The sequence below is a fragment of the Lissotriton vulgaris genome, chromosome 11 (assembly GCF_964263255.1).
Source record: "Lissotriton vulgaris chromosome 11, aLisVul1.2, whole genome shotgun sequence".
Taxonomy (NCBI): Eukaryota; Metazoa; Chordata; class Amphibia; order Caudata; family Salamandridae; genus Lissotriton; species Lissotriton vulgaris.
Window position 1 is genome coordinate 350966761 of NC_141699.1, and position 20391 is coordinate 350987151.

The window sequence follows — 20391 nt, forward strand, 5'->3', positions numbered from 1 at the left end:
ATGTGACATTACATGCACATACCTGCCTTCTGTGGACCACTTACCTTGTGACTTGATTGCAGATTGCAGTCAGGTCAGTACAGCTGGTGTGATCCCTTGGCCACAGCCAATGCGTCAGTCCTACGCCTGGGTTTCGCAAGCGTGGGGATTGTGACACATTGGTAGCTCAGTGGTGTGATACGCAAAAAAACATAAATGTCATAAATACCACTACACCAGTTTTATTGGGGGGTGTTTACCGAGGGAGGCCTACCTTGCATGAATTTAAATATAGATATTTTGGAGCTCTGTCATTGTGTCAAAAAACAGGGCGCACCACCAATGCAGCACAAAGTGCTTATAAATGAGGCACATGGTTGGCTGCCAGCACCATTTGTGCTCTTGGGCTCTTGGTCCAGGCAGTAGCCTTCCCCCAGCTGCGGATAATGCTTAAGGCACCCCTTGTGGTGTTCAGCAAGACTGCAATTTGTGGGACAGGTCTGGGTCATGTGGCACATGCATGATCTGTCTTCCCTCATGCTCAATAAATCATTGCCAGGGATCCAGATATCACAGCAGCTGGGGGCACTCAGTGCAGGGTTACACAGCCATTACCGCGAGATCACCTTTTCCGTCCCAACGCATGGTCACCCAGTCCTTGACCTCTCTGCAGAATGCACAGACCATTGCACATCTTGCAATTGTGATTCTGTGCAAATGTGTGTGAAGGAGGTACACTATTGATAAGGCAAAAGTGAAAGTAAATGCAGTGCTTACAGGTGAATGGGTGTGATGTGTGTTTTGAGGTGATGAAGTAAAGATGTGAGGAAGTGGTTTCAACAGAGAAAAAAAACAGAGGGTACTGAAATTGAAAAGACATGAAGTTTAAGATATGCAGATGAACGAGAAGTGGAACAAAAAAGGGTGTACATGTCAAACAGAGTGAACATTACAAGAGCGATTGAGACATTCTGAAGACCACTACCCTGCCCACAGACCTCCATAATGTTTAATTTACAGTCTCACAATTTGACAATTGAAACATTTTCAATATTATTTACAACAAAATCATTATTGCTACTCTTTTATTGTAAACAGCTAACAACCAATGACAAAGCCAAACAGCCCTGGCTGATTTTAGGTGCATGTCAGTAGTTGTGTTGTATATCAGGAAGCAATAACAGAAAGCTCACATTCAAAATACCAGTCGGGTGGCACACTATGGGAGTCAAAGAAATCTAGTTGATCTATTTAAGCCATGCCTTTAATTGCATAGGCCTTGCCCCTTGTCGAGACTCCCACTTTTTTCTTCTCACTTAAAGACTTGGCCCTGTACACATTTCCAGCACACTTTCATGTTACTTTGCTTTCTCCTTTCCACTCCCTGATACAGTTCCCTGTTATCCCCCTGCAACCGCTGCCTCGGAAACAGTTCAGTGCTGATTCTCTTTTAAAACCGCCCCACTCTCCACTGTAGCAGCTGCTTCAAGGCTCCCTTTTGTGTAGCTCTGATCATAACTGCAGAAGGGAAGTGACCCGTACCATGTCACTGGCTATGCATATATGACAAAGTGTGTCTGGACATATTCCCAGGTAGTCATGCTTCCCTTTTCCATACAAATGAGGGGTATTGCCTAGCATTATGCCCCATCTACGGTACTTAATATGAGCCATGGTTGCAGGTGTGGCCCACCGGCGCTCATTTTTGGGCACCTGAAATTATTTATCCTCAACAGACTTCGACCCATAACAAGAGAGAGAATAACATAAAAGGTGGAATGGAGGAAGAGAAAGATGGAAAAACAGCAATAACGGAGGAAAGCAGAGATGCAAAAGGAATGTGCTGGAGGGAGACAGAGGGGCAGGGAGTGCCTGGAGGTGGATTACATATGCATGAGGTGGAATCAAGAGTATGCATCTGTGTTATTCGGTACCAAGACCTGCAGCGCCTCCGGCTGCTTCTGAGCAAATGTTTGGGCCCCATGGCATAGACGTCAATTAGGGGTGACCAGGGGTCTTTGTAACCCCTGCCACCTTGCTTGCAATCCCTGGCTGTTTGTCAGCCTTGCCAGGCTCTCTGGTGGCATAAAATCAGTTACAGTATGCTGTGCAGAAGCTCTGCCTGCAGAGACATCATGATGGCCTGCAAGCATGGCCTGGGTGGGGGAAAGAATTTGGCTCACTTGTTGCTATGGTGACTCCGGGCAGGGTCAGTCGGCTTAGTCATTGATTTGATACATTATATGTATCTGCTGCGGGCCTGGGCCAGGAAGCTGAGTGAATGAGCACAAAGTGCATTCAGCACGGCTGGGCATGATTGGACTAGCTACACATGCTGCGGCTAGCAGCACATGTGTGTGTAAGTGCAAGCATGCTGCACCCTACCCCAGCTAAGGACGTGGTGGCTGGTGCGGTATTTGTACCACCCTGTTTGAGACTGTTGACTGGGTCCCAGGGCCATCAATCTGGTAAGTGCTACCAATGATAACGACCCTCGTAAAAATTATGGGCCAGCCCTGCACGGCAGTAGAAGCTGCTGTGCTGATGCAGCGTGCCTTGGAGTAGAATCTGAGTCGGGCCAGTGCCTACTGCGTGGGTGCTGGGTGTCAAGACTCTAGAGTGACTGACTAGAATCAACGCAAGTTCAGGACCGGGCCCTGAGAGATTTGTTTCACTTAAGTGTCACTCTCTGACTGACTCAGAAAGTCAGACCTCGAGCGGGCCACTGGGCAGGTGTGCTCATGTGAGAGTGAGACTGACTGAGCCTTCTCCTCGACTAGAGTCTAGACTCTCCTAGTAGCCTTGTGGTGGTGCCGCTCATAGTGACTCCTGTGAGCTGCGGGCCCTGGGCAAACCTCCAACAGAAGCAACAAGTAAAGTGAGACAAGATTATTTGTTTTTGGAGTTCACACAAGATTTTTAAATGCCCTGCAAAATTTAGAAAGGATTGTTAAAGAGCACACATTTCAGGTTTAACCCTTCTAGCGGTCTGCCCTTGTTTAGGTAAGGTGAATGACACATTCATTGCCAATGTTTTATGTTGAACACCGCATCCATGTAGCTACAGCATGCCCACACCGGTCAGTGAGTGCTGGTGGACTGGCCAACAAAACATTGTCTGTTTTGAACACTACCAAGGCCGTAATGGCCATTCTGGGCATCGGGCAATGGGTGGGCGCTTCCCAGGGGCCTGTAAGGGTGGGGGGCAGGTTTAATTAGTGGGGCCGGTTTTGTAGAAGTTCAGCAGTTTTAAAAGCACTGCAAAGTTCCTTTTATATTCAACAGTCTTTAGCAACAATAAAAGTGTCTAGTTAACTCTGGCGATTTATTAATGTACCTGCTGGAGAAAGAGGGGCGTTTCATCTAGTGGCAGTTTTCACTTACCTAAGGTGGTGCAGTGGGTTAATATGTCTGCTCCAAAGAACGTGTCCCATGCATATCAAAGAACAATACTTAATGTGGATAGCTCAGAGGGTTACCGCTTTTGTCACAGAGATTCTGCTGCTACTGTGCATTCCACAAGTTACATTCATAATCTAGCACAGTGAGCTACGAACTGCCATCTTTGAGCTGCATGCAAGTTGCAAGGTCCAGGTTAAAAAGTTATGTTTTTTTACCAGTCTTTCTATCCTGATATTGCTAAGAAAGGTTTGTTTGGGTAGAAATAAATTCCTATTTTTAAAGTCAACTCTAACCACACTCTTATGTTCTGAATCCTGAGTTTGTGCTTCTCCAGACCAAGCACTCTTAAAAAGTGCCTACTAGTATGGGTGACATGTGATTCCTGCACCTTGCAGTCTCCTTTGCCTAATGTAAACATGTTTTATATACTGATTTGCACATGTATGATTCATTATTGATCAACACAAGTACTGTACCAGTAATGTGCATGTTTTTTATAGAAGAAATTAATAATAGTAAACCTGGAAAGGATCAATGGCTCCACATGGAAAGGAAGGTTGCTGGGAGACAAAAATTCAATTGCATGGAACTCTTGGCGTCTAAAACAAATGACAATGTGAACTTGTTGTGAACGTTTTAGACCCATCAACTTTTCCATTTGATAAATTATTTATTATTGATAATGGTTGATGTCAACTTGACTAGTGTTGTTTCCATTGTTGTACACAATTTGGTAGGTTCTTAATCAATGCTACATTATCTTAATTGTATATCTGAAGACACTACCCGAAACAATGTATGTAGCTGCATTTTCAATAGGATTTGAGGTATGTCTATTAATAGGGTACTTCTTTTGTGTCTGTGAAGATTTTCCAGCTGTTGAGTGTGATGTAAGCCACCAGATATTAGATGTGTTACTTCCTGCGATAGCACCAAGTAAGGGTCATACAATGTTACTTTCTTTGATTTAATGGGGTCCAAAGGTCAAGTGATGTTACTTCCTGTGATGTAACCAGGTCAAAGTTTGTGTTATGCCACTTCCTGTGACATCAGGCAGGGGCCTTATGGCATGTGATGTCACTTCTACTACCCCGGTGATGAATCAACGTCCATCCCTCTGGATTTATTACAAATTAAGAACTGCCAATGGATGCCTCCTACCTCAATGAGTACTGCAGGCAGTGAAGCCCAGCCTGCTGCTATCATGTCTCGGTTTACCTGTGATGACCAGGGGCCTCACTGCCCTCTTTGGGAGCAGCGGGATTTGCAATCGATAGAGATGGAGGACAAGAATTCCTATTACATTTCTTTACTGGCTATGAGTGGCCAGTGGTTCTAGGAGTGTACCGGGCCCTAACACAAGAAAAGACAATGGGTTCCCTTGGCTGTCGGTTCCTTAATAAAAGTCATAATTTGGGTTCAGTGTAGGGTAACTGCGGGCCATAAACAGAAAGGTGGGACTAAAGGTGTGCATCCAGGTATACAGAATAGCTTAACTGAGAGTGCTCAATTACATAGAAACATAGGCAATATGGCACTGCCGTCAGTGTTTCTGCCAGGGGCTGCTAACTAATTATGCCCCCGACACATGAAAGCTATTACCCCCTGTGAATGAGGAATACCTCCAAGATAGAAACAGGTGTGGTGGCTCTTTGTCATAGTTATGTGCTCCAGAAAAGCTACCAGTGATAAATCTATAAGCACCCTTTGCATACGTTACTTTGTAATTTAGTTGAGAACTATGATGACACCATTTTCGTCTGAGAAACTCCTTAAATCGTTACATAACATTAAATGATTGTTTCTTTCTTGTCAATGACGGTGGTGTGTAAGTGAAAGAGTTCACACTGTACAACAAATAGAACTAACCCATAACCCTGCAGGCAGTGTCAGTTCTAGTGCGTGGTGGAACTCACTTCCTACTTACCTTCGCCTTACTCAGAACCACCTAGCATTCAGAAAGCAACTTAAAACGTGGATATTTGACAAGTAACCCCCCTCCCCTCTTCAAGCGCCTTGAGATCCTCTGGGTATGTAGCGCGCTATATAAATTTTTTGACTTGACTTGACTTGGTGTGCGTGTAGGTGTGTCTGCATGTTTTCTCGTAATTTCTGTATTGCTGAACGTGTTTGAATGAATTAGGTACGATTCCCAGCTGCTGTTTGAGGTAATCCATTCAGCAATTCTACTGCGTATCTATTTCAAGCCCTTAGCAGGCCACAGATTAGCCTCGCCTGCGCGGAGGCCGTCGGAATGGACACGTTTATCTTTGAACACCGTTCACCAGGCTCTGTTTTCACGAGAGAAAAGATGATAAAAATGCACCTGCTCTAGGGGGAGTCAGCTTTTAGTTCAAATAAACTTTGAGCGCGAGTAACAACTGTACAAGGAGCCAAACCAATGTATTAGAGTATGAGGGGAGGCAGGATTTTAATTTACTCAATATATAGATATGTTTTTTTTTTAATTCCTGGTCGATGAAAATGACTGGTCGCTTGACGACTTGCTCAACACATTAAAAAAAGTACCTTAGAACAGTTCATAACAGAGGTCATCGAACACGGAACGCGCTATCAGCGCTTGGTGCACTTCTCCCCACAATGGTCTCGTCCACACATGGTGGTATAAATACAGAGAGCCTGACGTACCCACCGATATTGGTGACGCATTTGTCAACATGGAGTGGCGATTGCTGTTATTGTGTCTCCTGGCCCTGGGGACCTCTTCACAGGACACAAACAACTCCACCGAGGCACCCCCAGAACAAGACCTCGAGGTGGCCAAAGGGACAATTGTAGTAAGTTTTTTGCTGGGCCCATTTTTGTATACTACAACTGCTTTATTTGTTCAAATTTACTTGACTATCCTGTCAATTGGGATATTAGCTGATTTAAAACTTTGAAATTGTTCCAAACGTCAAACCTGGTGGAAATATTTCTTTTGCATTAGGAAAAGTGATATTTTAGTCCCTTCCCATTACGGGAGGAGTTGGGGGGGGAGGGAGGTCAACATTTGACGCTGTTAGAGTGAGTCTGGGACCTTTTTCAGGCACTGTAATTGACTTTCCCCTTGACAAAGCCCTGCAAACAGGCCAAGAAACAAACCTAGGGGCATGTTTACAAAAAAAAAGGTGGAGCGCAGAGCTGCACAAAATTCAGCAGCGTCGCGCTCCATCAAGAATACAGCTCACCCCTGTGTTTCACCTAGTGCTAGTGCAAAAAAAGCTGTCTAGCGCCAGCGCAGGCACCCTGCTGCCATGTTGCTAGGGTGCCTGTGCTGCAGGGGCTATTGTTTATGTGCATGCAGGGACACCTTCCTGCACAGAAACAATCAAAAATGGCAAATTGCTCTTTCTATGTGTGCTGGAATGCAGCACACATGGGAAGAGCAAACAACGAGGAAAAGTTAGTAATTTATCCACGTATCGCCATTCTAAGGTCTGGTAATCTGTGGCATTAGTTCTTGGCACTGCTCAGCTTTGTAAATCTGTGGCAGTGTCTAAAAGCAATGGGTGTTGCGGTGGAATGCCCACAGCAACACCCAATGCACGCCCCTTTGTCGCAGAGGACTGCGGCGGAAATTGGCATATTTACAAGGTGGTGTTATGCCATGCAAAGAGGTTTAGCGCCACCTTGTAAAAATGGGAAATGGCGCTACACCACCAGAGCTAAAAAAAGTGACACTCCTGTGGTGATATGAGCTTGCAAAAATGCTCACAATGCCCCCCTAGTATGCTGGTTGGGTGGCTCGATGATACAGGCATGGGAAAAAATGGCATGAGGCAATGAGCAATCAGCAGTGGCTAATATTAATTAAGCATTCTTCCCTTCGCCTTGTTGTTTGTTATGATTGTGGCACAGCATGCAGTATGCAAGGTTCTACAGCAGGCGTTTGATTCGTGCCTTCAGTGCTGGTTGGAATGTATATTCCTCCATCTCTGTGGCAAGAAGCAGTGCTGATGACAACAACTCCATTTGGTTCATAACAGCGCTCACTCACTGAGGGTGAGCGCATATTCAAAGACATACATCCTTAGCTCCATAAAAATTACAACATTGTGTTCCTGTCCTATCATAAACAGATCTACTTCCTCACCCTGAACATCCTGTATTCTTTGCGTGAAACCAAGAATTCCACATTGTTGTCTGATGTGGTCTATTTCATTGAGCCTGCTTTGCCTTTTCATTCAGTTTATTTTACATGTGTGGTTTTCTGTGTCATGGTTTTGACCTTCCTGGGCATATTATTTAATGCATTAGTATTGCTTTCTGTCAAAAGGATGGAGAAGCAAGCTTTGCTCGCCTGTTCCCTCAAAGTTGTGAACCTTTTTTTTAGTTCCATTTCAGAATCTGCTGACTTGGCTGCGTTCCTTTTTAGGTCTCGGCTTCGAGACCTATTGTCACAGAGTTCACTCTCAACGGAGCTAGAGCGGTGAACGAACGCCGATTGCATCTCGTGGACGCGCACGCCGAGCCTCCTGGAGCCGTGCACATCTATTGAACCACATTCGCACTCACGGAAGCACACACGCACGCACGCACACACACACACACACACACACACACACACACACCCTCCCTCTCTGCCCACTCCCTCTCTGCCGCCCCCCCTCGACCCCCACTCACCGGGCTCTTTCCCTCGCAGCGGGTCAGTCATGGCAGCAGGCAGACTCGGTGTCTTCTCTGGGGATCTTCAGCTGATGTGCACGCCCACGCTGCGTCTCGTGCGCGCCGCCACTCTGTTTCGCGCCTGTTGATCCTCAGCTTGTTGCTTACAGCCAGTGGGTTGAACTTGAATGTACTCGACAAAATATCCTTATATAACTAAAAAGTGAGCATCATCTTCATCTCACGTTTGTAAAGGTAACCATGAACACCAATTGTGTTAAAATATATTGAATACAATAGATCACCTTCCACTCGCCCATACATATACTTTAAATTCCTTATTCATATTATTAGAACAAAGCAACGCAGAAGATAATTTTTGGTTGTCTGTGGGTGGGGAGATGGGGTTAGCACTCTCTGCCCTCTTTTCCTATCATTGACTCTTTGGCGCCTATAGGAAAAACCCAAGCTGCTTATACTTTAGAGGAATTCTGCATAAGGATTATTATAGTGTGAGTGCAGAGTGCGCACAGTTCAGAGTGCGCAGAGTGCAGAGTGTGAAGTAGTGAGTGCAGAGTGAGTGAGCAGAGTCTGAGTGCAGAGTGCAGAGTGTGAAGTAGTGAGTGCAGAGTGAGTGAGTAGAGTGTGAGTGCAGAGTGTGAAGTAGTGAGTGCAGAGTGAGTGTGCAGAGTGTGAATGCAGCGTGCAGAGTTGAGTGCAGAGTGTAAGTGTGAGTGCAGAGTGCAGAGTAGTGAGTGCAGAGTAGTGAGTAGTGAGTGCAGAGTAGTGAGTAGTGAGTAGTGAGTGCAGAGTGGTGAGTAGTGAGTGCAGAGTAGTGAGTGCAGAGTAGTGAGTAGTGAGTGCAGAGTAGTGAGTAGTGAGTGCAGAGTGGTGAGTAGTGAGTGCAGAGTAGTGAGTAGTGAGTGCAGAGTAGTGAGTAGTGAGTGCAGAGTAGTGAGTAGTGAGTGCAGAATAGTGAGTAGTGAGTGCAGAGTAGTGAATAGTGAGTGCAGAGTAGTGAGTAGTGAGTGCAGAGTAGTGAGTAGTGAGTGGTGAGTAGTGAGTGCAGAGTAGTGAGTGGTGAGTAGTGAGTGCAGAGTAGTGAGTGGTGAGTAGTGAGTGCAGAGTAGTGAGTAGTGAGTAGTGAGTGCAGAGTAGTGAGTAGTGAGTGCAGAGTAGTGAGTAGTGAGTGCAGAGTAGTGAGTAGTGAGTAGTGAGTGCAGAGTAGTGAGTAGTGAGTGCAGAGTAGTGAGTAGTGAGTGGTGAGTAGTGAGTGCAGAGTAGTGAGTAGTGAGTGGTGAGTGCAGAGTGGTGAGTAGTGAGTGCAGAGTAGTGAGTAGTGAGTGCAGAGTAGTGAGTAGTGAGTGCAGAGTAGTGAGTAGTGAGTAGTGAGTGCAGAGTAGTGAGTAGTGAGTGGTGAGTAGTGAGTGCAGAGTAGTGAGTGGTGAGTGCAGAGTGGTGAGTAGTGAGTTCAGAGTAGTGAGTAGTGAGTGCAGAGTAGTGAGTAGTGAGTAGTGAGTGTAGAGTAGTGAGTAGTGAGTGCAGAGTAGTGAGTAGTGAGTGCAGAGTAGTGAGTGGTGAGTAGTGAGTAGTGAGTGGTGAGTAGTGAGTGCAGAGTAGTGAGTAGTGAGTGGTGAGTAGTGAGTGCAGAGTAGTGAGTAGTGAGGGCAGAGTAGTGAGTGCAGAGTAGTGAGTGGTGAGTAGTGAGTGCAGAGTAGTGAGTGGTGAGTAGTGAGTGCAGAGTAGTGAGTGCAGAGTAGTGAGTGCAGAGTAGTGAGTAGTGAGTGCAGAGTAGTGAGTAGTGAGTGCAGAGTAGTGAGTAGTGAGTGCAGAGTAGTGAGTAGTGAGTGCAGAGTAGTGAGTGCAGAGTAGTGAGTAGTGAGTAGTGAGTGCAGAGTAGTGAGTGCAGAGTAGTGAGTGCAGAGTAGTGAGTAGTGAGTGCAGAGTAGTGAGTAGTGAGTGCAGAGTAGTGAGTGCAGAGTAGTGAGTAGTGAGTGCAGAGTAGTGAGTCGTGAGTGCAGAGTAGTGAGTAGTGAGTGCAGAGTAGTGAGTGCAGAGTAGTGAGTGCAGAGTAGTGAGTGCAGAGTAGTGAGTAGTGAGTGCAGAGTAGTGAGTGGTGAGTAGTGAGTGCAGAGTAGTGAGTGGTGAGTAGTGAGTGCAGAGTAGTGAGTGCATAGTAGTGAGTGCAGAGTAGTGAGTGCAGAGTAGTGAGTGCAGAGTAGTGAGTAGTGAGTGCAGAGTAGTGAGTAGTGAGTGCAGAGTAGTGAGTAGTGAGTGCAGAGTAGTGAGTGCAGAGTAGTGAGTAGTGAGTGCAGAGTAGTGAGTGCAGAGTAGTGAGTGCAGAGTAGTGAGTAGTGAGTGCAGAGTAGTGAGTAGTGAGTGCAGAGTAGTGAGTGCAGAGTAGTGAGTGCAGAGTAGTGAGTGCAGAGTAGTGAGTAGTGAGTGCAGAGTAGTGAGTAGTGAGTGCAGAGTAGTGAGTAGTGAGTGCAGAGTAGTGAGTGCAGAGTAGTGAGTGCAGAGTTGTGAGTGCAGAGTAGTGAGTAGTGAGTGCAGAGTAGTGAGTAGTGAGTGCAGAGTAGTGAGTGCAGAGTAGTGAGTAGTGAGTGCAGAGTAGTGAGTGCAGAGTAGTGAGTAGTGAGTGCAGAGTAGTGAGTGCAGAGTAGTGAGTAGTGAGTGCAGAGTAGTGAGTGCAGAGTAGTGAGTGCAGAGTAGTGAGTGCAGAGTAGTGAGTAGTGAGTGCAGAGTAGTGAGTAGTGAGTGCAGAGTAGTGAGTAGTGAGTGCAGAGTAGTGAGTGCAGAGTAGTGAGTAGTGAGTGCAGAGTAGTGAGTAGTGAGTGCAGAGTAGTGAGTGCAGAGTAGTGAGTGCAGAATAGTGAGTAGTGAGTGCAGAGTAGTGAGTAGTGAGTAGTGAGTGCAGAGTAGTGAGTGCAGAGTAGTGAGTGCAGAGTAGTGAGTGCAGAGTAGTGAGTGCAGAGTAGTGAGTAGTGAGTGCAGAGTAGTGAGTAGTGAGTGCAGAGTAGTGAGTAGTGAGTGCAGAGTAGTGAGTGCAGAGTAGTGAGTAGTGAGTAGTGAGTGCAGAGTAGTGAGTAGTGAGTGCAGAGTAGTGAGTAGTGAGTAGTGAGTGCAGAGTAGTGAGTAATGAGTGCAGAGTAGTGAGTAGTGAGTGCAGAGTAGTGAGTAGTGAGTGCAGAGTAGTGAGTAGTGAGTGCAGAGTTGTGAGTGCAGAGTAGTGAGTAGTGAGTGCAGAGTAGTGAGTGCAGAGTAGTGAGTAGTGAGTGCAGAGTGGTGAGTAGTGAGTGCAGAGTAGTGAGTAGTGAGTGCAGAGTAGTGAGTAGTGAGTGCAGAGTAGTGAGTGCAGAATAGTGAGTAGTGAGTGCAGAGTAGTGAGTAGTGAGTGCAGAGTAGTGAGTAGTGAGTGCAGAGTAGTGAGTAGTGAGTGGTGAGTAGTGAGTGCAGAGTAGTGAGTGGTGAGTAGTGAGTGCAGAGTAGTGAGTGGTGAGTAGTGAGTGCAGAGTAGTGAGTGGTGAGTAGTGAGTGCAGAGTAGTGAGTAGTGAGTGCAGAGTAGTGAGTAGTGAGTGCAGAGTAGTGAGTAGTGAGTGCAGAGTAGTGAGTAGTGAATAGTGAGTGCAGAGTAGTGAGTAGTGAGTGCAGAGTAGTGAGTAGTGAGTAGTGAGTGGTGAGTAGTGAGTGCAGAGTAGTGAGTGGTGAGTGCAGAGTGGTGAGTAGTGAGTGCAGAGTAGTGAGTAGTGAGTGCAGAGTAGTGAGTAGTGAGTGCAGAGTAGTGAGTAGTGAGTGCAGAGTAGTGAGTAGTGAGTGGTGAGTAGTGAGTGCAGAGTAGTGAGTGGTGAGTGCAGAGTGGTGAGTAGTGAGTGCAGAGTAGTGAGTAGTGAGTGCAGAGTAGTGAGTAGTGAGTAGTGAGTGCAGAGTAGTGAGTAGTGAGTGCAGCGTAGTGAGTAGTGAGTGGTGAGTGGTGAGTAGTGAGTAGTGAGTGGTGAGTAGTGAGTGCAGAGTAGTGAGTAGTGAGTGGTGAGTAGTGAGTGCAGAGTAGTGAGTAGTGAGTGCAGAGTAGTGAGTGCAGAGTAGTGAGTGGTGAGTAGTGAGTGCAGAGTAGTGAGTGGTGAGTAGTGAGTGCAGAGTAGTGAGTGCAGAGTAGTGAGGAGTAGTGAGTAGTGAGTGCAGAGTAGTGAGTAGTGAGTGCAGAGTAGTGAGTAGTGAGTGCAGAGTAGTGAGTAGTGAGTGCAGAGTAGTGAGTGCAGAGTAGTGAGTAGTGAGTGCAGAGTAGTGAGTGCAGAGTAGTGAGTGCAGAGTAGTGAGTAATGAGTGCAGAGTAGTGAGTAGTGAGTGCAGAGTAGTGAGTGCAGAGTAGTGAGTGCAGAGTAGTGAGTAGTGAGTGCAGAGTAGTGAGTAGTGAGTGCAGAGTAGTGAGTAGTGAGTGCAGAGTAGTGAGTGCAGAGTAGTGAGTAGTGAGTGCAGAGTAGTGAGTAGTGAGTGCAGAGTAGTGAGTGGTGAGTAGTGAGTGCAGAGTAGTGAGTGGTGAGTAGTGATTGCAGAGTAGTGAGTGCATAGTAGTGAGTGCAGAGTAGTGAGTGCAGAGTAGTGAGTGCAGAGTAGTGAGTAGTGAGTGCAGAGTAGTGAGTAGTGAGTGCAGAGTAGTGAGTAGTGAGTGCAGAGTAGTGAGTGCAGAGTAGTGAGTAGTGAGTGCAGAGTAGTGAGTGCAGAGTAGTGAGTGCAGAGTAGTGAGTAGTGAGTGCAGAGTAGTGAGTAGTGAGTGCAGAGTAGTGAGTGCAGAGTAGTGAGTGCAGAGTAGTGAGTGCAGAGTAGTGAGTAGTGAGTGCAGAGTAGTGAGTAGTGAGTGCAGAGTAGTGAGTGCAGAGTAGTGAGTGCAGAGTTGTGAGTGCAGAGTAGTGAGTAGTGAGTGCAGAGTAGTGAGTAGTGAGTGCAGAGTAGTGAGTGCAGAGTAGTGAGTAGTGAGTGCAGAGTAGTGAGTGCAGAGTAGTGAGTAGTGAGTGCAGAGTAGTGAGTGCAGAGTAGTGAGTAGTGAGTGCAGAGTAGTGAGTGCAGAGTAGTGAGTGCAGAGTAGTGAGTGCAGAGTAGTGAGTGCGGAGTAGTGAGTAGTGAGTGCAGAGTAGTGAGTAGTGAGTGCAGAGTAGTGAGTAGTGAGAGCAGAGTAGTGAGTAGTGAGTGCAGAGTAGTGAGTGCAGAGTAGTGAGTAGTGAGTGCAGAGTAGTGAGTAGTGAGTGCAGAGTAGTGAGTGCAGAGTAGTGAGTGCAGAATAGTGAGTAGTGAGTGCAGAGTAGTGAGTAGTGAGTGCAGAGTAGTGAGTGCAGAGTAGTGAGTGCAGAGTAGTGAGTGCAGAGTAGTGAGTGCAGAGTAGTGAGTAGTGAGTGCAGAGTAGTGAGTAGTGAGTGCAGAGTAGTGAGTGCAGAGTAGTGAGTAGTGAGTAGTGAGTGCAGAGTAGTGAGTAGTGAGTGCAGAGTAGTGAGTAGTGAGTAGTGAGTGCAGAGTAGTGAGTAATGAGTGCAGAGTAGTGAGTAGTGAGTGCAGAGTAGTGAGTAGTGAGTGCAGAGTAGTGAGTAGTGAGTGCAGAGTTGTGAGTGCAGAGTAGTGAGTAGTGAGTGCAGAGTAGTGAGTGCAGAGTAGTGAGTAGTGAGTGCAGAGTAGTGAGTGCAGAGTAGTGAGTAGTGAGTGCAGAGTAGTGAGTGCAGAGTAGTGAGTAGTGAGTGCAGAGTAGTGAGTGAGTGCAGAGTAGTGAGTGCAGAGTAGTGAGTGCAGAGTAGTGAGTGCAGAGTAGTGAGTAGTGAGTGCAGAGTAGTGAGTAGTGAGTGCGGAGTGGTGTGTGCAGAGTAGTTAGTGCAGAGTAGTGAGTAGTGAGTGCAGAGTAGTGAGTGCAGAGTAGTGAGTGCAGAGTAGTGAGTGCAGAGTAGTGAGTGCAGAGTAGTGAGTAGTGAGTGCAGAGTAGTGAGTAGTGAGTGCAGAGTAGTAAGTGCAGAGTAGTGAGTGCAGAGTAGTGAGTAGTGAGTGCAGAGTAGTGAGTAGTGAGTGCAGAGTAGTGAGTAGTGAGTGCAGAGTAGTGAGTGCAGAGTAGTGAGTAGTGAGTGCAGAGTAGTGAGTGCAGAGTAGTGAGTAGTGAGTGCAGAGTAGTGAAAAGTGAGTGCAGAGTCGTGAGTAGTGAGTGCAGAGTAGTGAGTGCAGAGTAGTGAGTAGTGAGTGCAGAGTCGTGAGTAGTGAGTGCAGAGTAGTGAGTAGTGAATGCAGAGTAGTGAGTGCAGAGTAGTGAGTGCAGAGTAGTGAGTAGTGAGTGCAGAGTAGTGAGTAGTGAGTGCAGAGTAGTGAGTGCAGAGTAGTGAGTAGTGAGTGCAGAGTAGTGAGTAGTGAGTGCAGAGTAGTGAGTGCAGAGTAGTGAGTGCAGAGTAGTGAGTGCAGAGTAGTGAGTGCAGAGTAGTGAGTGCAGAGTAGTGAGTAGTGAGTAGTGAGTGCAGAGTAGTGAGTGCAGAGTAGTGAGTGCAGAGTAGTGAGTGCAGAGTAGTGAGTAGTGAGTAGTGAGTGCAGAGTAGTGAGTGCAGAGTAGTGAGTAGTGAGTGCAGAGTAGTGAGTAGTGAGTGCAGAGTAGTGAGTGCAGAGTAGTGAGTGCAGAGTAGTGAGTGCAGAGTAGTGAGTAGTGAGTGCAGAGTAGTGAGTAGTGAGTGCAGAGTAGTGAGTGCAGAGTAGTGAGTAGTGAGTGCAGAGTAGTGAGTGCAGAGTAGTGAGTAGTGAGTGCAGAGTAGTGAGTAGTGAGTGCAGAGTAGTGAGTAGTGAGTGCAGAGTAGTGAGTGCAGAGTAGTGAGTAGTGAGTGCAGAGTAGTGAGTAGTGAGTAGTGAGTGCAGAGTAGTGAGTAGTGAGTGCAGAGTAGTGAGTAGTGAGTAGTGAGTGCAGAGTAGTGAGTAGTGAGTGCAGAGTAGTGAGTAGTGAGTGTAGAGTAGTGAGTGTAGAGTAGTGAGTGTAGAGTAGTGAGTGCAGAGTAGTGAGTAGTGAGTGCAGAGTAGTGAGTAGTGAGTAGTGAGTGCAGAGTAGTGAGTAGTGAGTAGTGAGTGCAGAGTAGTGAGTGCAGAGTAGTGAGTGCAGAGTAGTGAGTAGTGAGTAGTGAGTGCAGAGTAGTGAGTGCAGAGTAGTAAGTGCAGAGTAGTGAGTGCAGAGTAGTGAGTAGTGAGTGCAGAGTAGTGAGTAGTGAGTGCAGAGTAGTGAGTGCAGAGTAGTGAGTGCAGAGTAGTGAGTGCAGAGTAGTGAGTGCAGAGTAGTGAGTAGTGAGTGCAGAGTAGTGAGTAGTGAGTGCAGAGTAGTGAGTGCAGAGTAGTGAGTAGTGAGTGCAGAGTAGTGAGTAGTGAGTGCAGAGTAGTGAGTAGTGAGTGTAGAGTAGTGAGTGTAGAGTAGTGAGTGTAGAGTAGTGAGTGTAGAGTAGTGAGTGTAGAGTAGTGAGTGCAGAGTAGTGAGTAGTGAGTGCAGAGTAGTGAGTGCAGAGTAGTGAGTGTAGAGTAGTGAGTGTAGAGTAGTGAGTGTAGAGTAGTGAGTGTAGAGTAGTGAGTGTAGAGTAGTGAGTAGTGAGTGTAGAGTAGTGAGTGCAGAGTAGTGAGTAGTGAGTGCAGAGTAGTGAGTGCAGAGTAGTGAGTGTAGAGTAGTGAGTGTAGAGTAGTGAGTGTAGAGTAGTGAGTGCAGAGTAGTGAGTAGTGAGTACAGAGTAGTGAGTGCAGAGTAGTGAGTGCAGAGTAGTGAGTGCAGAGTAGTGAGTGCAGAGTAGTGAGTAGTGAGTGCAGAGTAGTGAGTAGTGAGTGCAGAGTAGTGAGTAGTGAGTGCAGACTAGTGAGTGCAGAGTAGTGAGTAGTGAGTGCAGAGTAGTGAGTAGTGAGTAGTGAGTGCAGAGTAGTGAGTGCAGAGTAGTGAGTAGTGAGTGTAGAGTAGTGAGTAGTGAGTGTAGAGTAATGAGTGTAGAGTAGTGAGTGTAGAGTAGTGAGTGTAGAGTAGTGAGTGCAGAGTAGTGAGTAGTGAGTGCAGAGTAGTGAGTGCAGAGTAGTGAGTGTAGAGTAGTGAGTGTAGAGTAGTGAGTGTAGAGTAGTGAGTGCAGAGTAGTGAGTAGTGAGTACAGAGTAGTGAGTAGTGAGTGCAAAGTAGTGAGTAGTGAGTGCAGAGTAGTGAGTGCAGAGTAGTGAGTGCAGAGTAGTGAGTAGTGAGTGCAGAGTAGTGAGTCCAGAGTAGTGAGTGCAGAGTAGTGAGTGCAGAGTAGTGAGTGCAGAGCAGTGAGTGCAGAGCAGTGAGTGCAGAGCAGTGAGTAGTGATTGCGGAATGCAGAGTAGTGAGTGCAGAGTGAGCGTGCAGAGCAGTGAGTGCAGGTGCAGAGTGGTGTGTGCTGTTGAGTGCAGAGTGGTGTGTGCTGTTGAGTGCAGAGTGGTGTGTGCTGTTGAGTGCAGAGTGCTGTGTATTGGCAATGTAAATGACAATGCCATCTATTTATGATTTAAAGAAAAAAAAGAAATGTCATGAGCAATGCCAATAGCTCCACCTTTAATGATGCCGAGACCATTGCATTGTAAATGCTTGTATTACTGAGTCCTGGTTAACTGAGGACACGGTGCCTGGATTTGCTTTACCTCCTGAATACAGTATTTTGACCGTGAACAGGGCAACGAGGGGAGGGGGTTAGCTATCATCTTCAATTCTAAGTTCCCTTGTTAGAGAGCCCGTAGTGGGGTGTGAATGCGCTCGAGTGAGAGCGCAGAGTGAGAGCGCAGAGTGAGAGCGCAGAGTGAGAGCGAGCGCAGTGTGTGAGCTCAGAGTGTGAGTGTGAGTGTGACTGCAGAGTGTGAGTGTGACTGCAGAGTGTGAGTGTGACTGCAGAGTGTGACTGCCGAGCGAGTGCAGAGTGACCAGTCATCAGTGCACAATTTCTACAGGCACACACACCACCAGCCGTCAGTGCACGCTTCCACCAGGCACGCACACCACCAGTCAGTGCACGCGTCAATTGTTAACGCATCCACAATTACCTATTGTAGCAATCGCAGTATGGCGCACTTTACTTTTAAACATATTCATCTAAAGCGCAGCTTGCCGCCATTGCTACAATTCCAATCCAACCCACATAATTCCACTACACACCACATGCACGCACTCCATACACATGGCTAAAAGGCATTGCCATTTACAATGCCATTAGCTCTAACTCAAATAAATCCGAGACCTATTGCATTTCCAATGCTTGTTAGGTCTTGGCTCTAGGCAGCGCATGCGCTGTCTCAAAAGAAACATGTTGTATATACTGTGGGATCTTCAGCCTCCCCATAGGCTTCCCATTTATTGGCTCGATGTTGCTTTTCTAATCTTTCTCCCCATTTGCCAATGGCACACATGTGTCATGACTCTGTTCCCCAAGAGCATAGACCAATTACTACTATCAATCCACTCCTCCCATTTAATAACCAGTTTATGAACTTCTTTTTTCTTGGTTTAAGAGCCCACCTCAAGAGCGGTTATATTTTTAACTCACTCTGAGCACCGCGAAGGTTCTATAAACAGGCCTGTACATCATGTCCTTATCTAGTTTCTCATCCTATTCCCCAATCACTCTCCTCCTGCTGCTCCTTTCTCCATCCCATGCCCCCATGTGTGCTTGCCCTATGCTTCTACCACCGTCCTGCAATTGCTCTCCCCCCACTTTGCACTTTTTCTTATCCCATCCCCCAATCATCCTCCTCTCACTGTGGCTAGCTCCCTCCGGCGCCTCAGTGGCTGCTTGCCCTGTGCTTCTCCGACCGTAATGGAACAGGCCTGTAAATCATGCACTTATCTTGTTTTTCAAGCCACGGCATGTTTTTTGGTTACCAGGAGAGCATTTGCGGGGGTAGAGTGAGAAAGTCAGCAATACCCTCCATGGTCTCCATGGCCTTGCAAGGTCATGAGACCGTTTCCTTTTAGCTGCCCTTCACTTACTCATTCTCACCCTCCTCCACACCCCTGAGATAGTTCCAAAAAAACAGGAACACTGCCTAACGGGCTCGCTGGTAACAAATAAAACAGACTGTGGGAAGGGCTTGTTTCAGTTCACTGGATGGTCATTGTAAACCACCACATGTACTCCTGGGCACTGAAGTACATCTGTATAATAAGCATGTTTAACACCTTGGCTGCTATGGCTTTTCCCCTCCTGTGCTGGAAAAGCTTGAAAGGCCTTATTTCATGACGAGCTCAGCTCATCATAAGCACAGCTCCAGTGTGCCACATGACGAGCTGAGCTCGTCATGAGCATGGAAGGGGTTAAAAAAAGCACCAATATGGCGCGCTTCTGATTGAAAAAGTTGCTGCTGAAATGCGTCTGTCTGGTGGTCCAGTGCCCGAGGTGGCATGCCTGAATAAACACGATGTAATCCCCTGACTTCGAGTACCAGCTTCCTCTGTAAGGAGTTTGGGAGTTTCTTGATGCTAGAGTGTTGGGAACTACTCTGTAGTTATAGTAAGGAATCCCTCTGATTTTAGCTTGGCAATAAACACTTCTACAGTTTGACCAATCTTCACAAAACATTGCAGGCCTATTCTACTTTGACGGATGATGCAAAGTTTGGCAGAGATTTGTGAAGAGTGAAAACACGTTTTTCCACCAATGCATCTTCTATTGACTTTGTACTCGGGCGGAACAGGAAAACAGCTAGTTGGTTTTTAATTCAATTTGGCAGGTATATAGTTTATGATGTGTAGATGATCCTTTTTGGTATTTAAGGTAAGCAGAAAAACTTAGTGATATGCAAGTCTGTGGTATACTGCAGTCATTTTGTGGTAATTTAGCAGTAATTGCAGATGGCAAGTCAGTATAGTATTGGCTTATGGCTACCTTTGCAAAAGTAAAAGGATGCCATGTTGTGTTTTTTACCACACTTTGGCTGTGTTCTGGATTAGGGATATAAATAAAGGTAAGTAGTGGGTTTTGTATATTTTCCCTACCTATTACCACTTTATTAAAGTGGTAATAGGTAGGGACATTTTTTTTGTGTTTGTATGTATTTAAAAAAATGTAAACGAGTACCGCGGTATCACCTTTGAAGCAGTGTTGTACTTAAAAAATGTAAATATGTAAACAATTTAAAAATACATTATACAACACTATTTTTCACAAGTACAGTAAAAAAACATTATTGGAGTACCACAGTACTACCTAGAGAATACTGCGCTACTTATAAGAAAAAAAAATATTTGTATTTAAAAAATGACACTCTACTTTATTTTACAAATCTAGTTTATTACAGTTTCTTTTTTACATTTTTTTTTTTTACATTTTTCCTGTAACTACTGCAGTATATTGTAGGTGCTAGCACGGTACACTGTATACTTTGAAAAAAATATGTAGAAAAATATAAATGCGTTTCCCTATTTATTGCCACTTTGTGAAAGTGAAAATAGGTAGAGAACAACAATAAAACATACTACTTACCTATATCTAATGCCTCATCCCAGAACATAGCCAAAGTGTGGTGATAACAACATGGCTGCCATTTAGCTTTGTAAAGGCAGCCATTACCCAATGCATTGTGATCAGCCTGTACCACGGTATACCGCAAAGTTACCACGTATACTGTGGTCCAAAATATAACAAAATGTTTTGTCACTTATAAGTCTAACATTAGTTAACCAATTTAGAACTAATACCAAAAATTACCCTTTCCGCCCAATAATCTATATTCCTGCCAAATTTCTTCTACATATGTTCAACCACTTTCAGGCTACGTCGCTCCCCTCACCTCCTCTCCTGGCTTCATGCTAATTTGCCTCGCAAGTATTTCTGCTGTGTTTACAATCTGGGCTGCGCCTTGAAACGCTTTTGTGTGTGGTCATTACAATCTGGGCTGCGCTTTGAAACGCTCTGTGCAAATATCTCCGCTATAGTTATAAATCGTGTTGCACTTAGAACGCTCGCCACTGATTTTCACTCGTAATTTGTCCCATAGCGCTTCCCTGCTGTAATAGCTCCTCTACTGGGGGACCCTCGCAGTATTGTTTATTGTTTCTGCCATTTTGTTTGGTTTGTTTGCCCGTCCCAGACCCTCCCTGCACCTTCGCTCCCGCCTCCCAGCTGCCCCTCCCACCCACTGAAATTACAGGCTGCCCTCGTCCTCTTGGAGAGCTGTGACCGTCCTGTCCTCGGCAGAAGCGGCCACTCCCCTCACCTCCTCTCCTGGCTTCATGCTAATTTGCCTCGCAAGTATTTCTGCTGTGCTTACAATCTGGGCTGCGCCTTGAAACGCTTTTGTGTGTGGTCATTACAATCTGGGCTGCGCTTTGAAACGCTTTTGTGTGTGGTCATTACAATCTGGGCTGCGCTTTGAAACGCTCTGTGCAAATATCTCCGCTATAGTTATAAATCGTGTTACACTTAGAACGCTCG

The 20391-nt window shown here is 46.1% G+C and overlaps 1 protein-coding gene across 1 annotated transcript in view; it reads left to right on the forward strand.

Moving 5' to 3' along the window:
• Positions 1–6044: 6044 nt before the first annotated feature.
• Positions 6045–20391, forward strand: part of LOC147679756 (selenoprotein M-like) — a 106717-nt gene continuing 92370 nt past the window's right edge. The window contains exon 1 of the mRNA XM_086944749.1: positions 6045–6179. The gene's annotated coding sequence lies outside the window, so the exon portion shown is untranslated. The remainder of the gene's footprint in view (positions 6180–20391) is intronic.